Source organism: Empidonax traillii, unplaced genomic scaffold, assembly GCF_003031625.1.
Source record: "Empidonax traillii isolate 1590-97213 ecotype Southwest subspecies unplaced genomic scaffold, ASM303162v1 scaffold406:size580191, whole genome shotgun sequence".
Classification (NCBI taxonomy): Eukaryota; Metazoa; Chordata; class Aves; order Passeriformes; family Tyrannidae; genus Empidonax; species Empidonax traillii.
In genome coordinates this window covers 94,840-98,331 of record NW_020955599.1, presented here as the reverse complement: position 1 = coordinate 98,331, position 3,492 = coordinate 94,840, and the positions used below count along the sequence as shown (strand labels likewise).

At 44.0% G+C, this 3,492-nt stretch overlaps 1 long non-coding RNA gene across 1 annotated transcript in view; it reads left to right on the top strand.

Moving 5' to 3' along the window:
• Positions 1-1,855: 1,855 nt before the first annotated feature.
• Positions 1,856-3,492, top strand: part of LOC114062421 — a 3,072-nt gene continuing 1,435 nt past the window's right edge. The window contains exon 1 of the long non-coding RNA XR_003572373.1: positions 1,856-3,203. This is a non-coding gene — a long non-coding RNA (uncharacterized LOC114062421). The remainder of the gene's footprint in view (positions 3,204-3,492) is intronic.

Sequence of the window (3,492 nt, the reverse complement as noted above, 5' to 3'; positions counted from 1 at the left end):
TGCAAATGATCTAAATGAAGGGTGACTCTGCACAGGTAATTCATGAGAGTAGCTTTGGGGAAACATCAGCCAGGGTGAGAAGGAGGAGAAATTTGAATTCGATTGGATTTTAGTAACTTCAGATTGGCTCTGAATCATATTTACATGCTTTTGCCTCTCTCCTGTGTTTGCAGGTTTTATTGCTGTGGTTCTCCATGTCTTGGAGAATTCCAGGTGAATTCCAGGTTGTTATGGTGAGGGGAGCAGAACTGCGGCAGCGAGCAACGAGAGCGTTCCCTGGAGTCCTTCCCAGGAAAGCTGAGCAAAACCTGGAGCTGAACCCAGAGCCCAGGAGGCACAGAATGGCCCCACAGTGTGTGCTGGTACGTGCCAGGAGCCACCAGGAAACTCAGCTCGAGTTTTCCGACTCAATCAGCACAAGGAACGCTGAGGGAAACAGGGGCGTTCCAGCCCAAACCCCGCCTGCCTCTCCCAGAGCCCCAGGAGCTTTGCAGCTTTCCTGCCATTGCTTCCAGCAGTGCCTGGATGGGAGGATTTGGTGCAGTTTCAGGCTGAGGATGAAAGTGAGAAACCATTTAACACCCCGAGCTCCAACGGGAGCAGCAGCGGGAGCCGCGCTGATGGAAATGCCCCAAATTGATGGTGGGTTTAGGGAGGTTCTTTGTTACTGTTGGCTGCAAGATTTCTGTGAAAGCTTTTCTAAATATGCATTTCAGGAGAAGGCAGAGACTTCTTGCAGGGCGAACCAAATCTGAAATTACAGTTCTCGAACGAGAACTGCGCTTGTAAAATGAAAAACATGATGTGGCACAGCAAAAATAGGACCATTGTCCTGAAGGCTTTGGATCTGGCCTTTAAAGTGTGGTTTGGGGCTTAATCATCAAATGGTTTTGTCATAGCAATTTGACTCGAGTGGTTCTTTGCTTATACTGAAGACTTAAATTGCACACTCATTTTCAAGGAAATAATTTTAAATAATGCAGCTGTTAAAGTTGCCTGGTTTGACTGTTGGATTTTGAGTATTTGCTGGGTAATATCTGCTTATTCACTCCTTCCACTTCACCTGGAGGCCTCTCCTTTACATGGGATCTGGCCATGGGGGACTTTATTCTTCTCCAGACACCAGCCCTGCACTCCCACGTGCACTTGAGGTTTGGAGCAATCCCAACACCCCCTAAAATGACCAGGTAAAGGCTGGAGTTCCTGCTGGTGAACCCAGCGTGGAGGACCTGGCCACCAAAGGCAAAGGTGGAGGTGGAATGGCTCTGCCTCCCACAGGGATTGTACTCATAGTCGTTTTCTACTTCTCCTGATTTTTTAGAGTGCGTTCAGAGAATCACAGAATGACTAAGGTTGGAAAATACCTCCGAGATCATCAAGTCCAACCTTCCCTAGATGTGAACAATACCATAATTATATTGGTATAGAAACGGAAAAGGAACTCCAAAATATTTTGATCTGGAGAATTTGAGTTTAGTTCTAGTGGGAATTAAGCAGGAGAATTTTCAAGTAATTTATGTTTGAAATGCCTTCATAACTTCTGCTTCATAAAAACAGAGAGGATCATAAAATGACAGTAAAAGTCCCATTTTGGAACTGGATATTCTCCCTCCTGGCAGGAAGGAGCAAAGGTAATTTGCTGTGTTTCAGAGAGATCGTCAGTAGTTACTGTGATTTCAAATGATGTCACAGTTACACTGAGACATCTCCATCCTGCGACTCCCAGACGGTGCTTTGATGGTGAGTTGGTGATTTATGGCTTTGAATTCGTGTTTGGAATTGATGTCCTGGTTAGCAATGATAAAACCTCTGCAGCTCCCGTGGTTCACCCAGGCCAGAGGTTGGGCAGGGCACTGGTGAGAGCTTTGTCCTTTGGAAATCCAGGCAGGAGCTGCCTCTGTTGAGGTGGGACCTCCTTATGTAACCCACTTGCTACTGAAGTACCTCAGTGTAAATGGAAAAGTTAAGAAGAAAATACAAGAAGAAACACAAGAGGGTTTTTTTCCTCCTTAAGTGCTCTCATGGGTTTGCTGTCTTTTACTTGTTCCTCTCTTATCCAAAATGAAACTTTCTTCTTTTTTTTTGCCCCTCAAAAAGCATGGAAAGAAAAATTGCTAATGAATCAAAGTACAAGAAAAGTTAATGGTTGTGTCCAGAGCACTGATTTTTCCTCATGGGTGTGGCAGAACTAGAACTGGAGCCCACGTGGAGTCTCCATCCAATGCTGCTCTGCACTCATCAGCCATCCCTCCAATTAATTAACTGCCTGAAATTAATATACAGACCAGCATCACTTTTAATTTCATTTTCTGTTACTCCAAACTGAATTGCCTTTAATAAAAACCTTACAAAAAGCAGATTTACTCTTATCTGCTCATGCCAACCCTGAGCCACCATTGGCATGTTTTACATGAGCCCAAGTTCTACCCTGAGTTAATGAACAAGGCAGAGTGGGAATATAAGACAACTTTTAAACCTACAGATAATGCAGAACACTGTCAAATGGGGAATTCAAGAGAAAGAGGAAAACCTCTCCGAGTTTAACACAAAAATAAATGATGGTTTTAGCACTGCTACACGAACATTGCATTTCCCAGAAGCAGAAACTTGTTTGGATCTGGGTCAAGAGGAAAAAAAAAAAAAAAAAAAAAGTTGCTGAAATTAAGAACACTTCGAAGTTTGGATTGATTAGAAGTGAGTGAGGTTTGTTGTCATAAGGTTTTTGTAAGGGCTGAGGAGTTTGTGTTTGACTTTATTCTTAAATATTTACGAGAAAACTAACCACTGTGTTTTTGGCTCTGTAAATATTGACAGCAGGGTTTCATCTTTCATTAGGAGGACCAATATTTGCAGAATTGAATCCGTGACCCTCAGGTTAAATGCACAGGGAGATGGGAGGGGGATCTTGTCACTGCAATGAGGGGTCAAACTGGCTGATTCCAGTAGAGATAAAGGGGGAGAATGGGGGAATTATGGACCTTTTCTGTTAAAACACACCAAATGTTTGAGCAAGGGATGCTCTTCTCCCTCAGGTGAAGTGTCCCAGGTATCTCCTGCTCGTGGCTTTCAGGCTGGTGTGGGTCTGGTTTCTCCTTCTCTCTGCCTTTGCTCTGGTGACAACGTGCTCTTGAGGGAGCTTGGCTGATGCTGCAGCCCTTGCCGGCCCTGCTAAGCTTTACAGCTGGAATTTTATATCCATGGAGGTCTGTGAAAATCCTCCTAATTTTTGCAAGCCCTCATTTAAATCCCAGGTAATTAATTATCCACTGTGGCAAAGCTCAGCATCCCTTCCTAGAGGTGTTGCAGGTGCATCTAGTGGAAGTTCCTGACTTCAAAATCCACAATCCTTGAGTAAACATTGCACCTAAATTTTGGGGTTGGATTTGGTTGATCTATGAGCTGGAAATTCCTAAGTAGCATTTGTCCATAGATAACATGAGTCAAAGGCCTGACTTTTTAAAGGAATTCCATGTTTCCCACCTGAAGCAATCG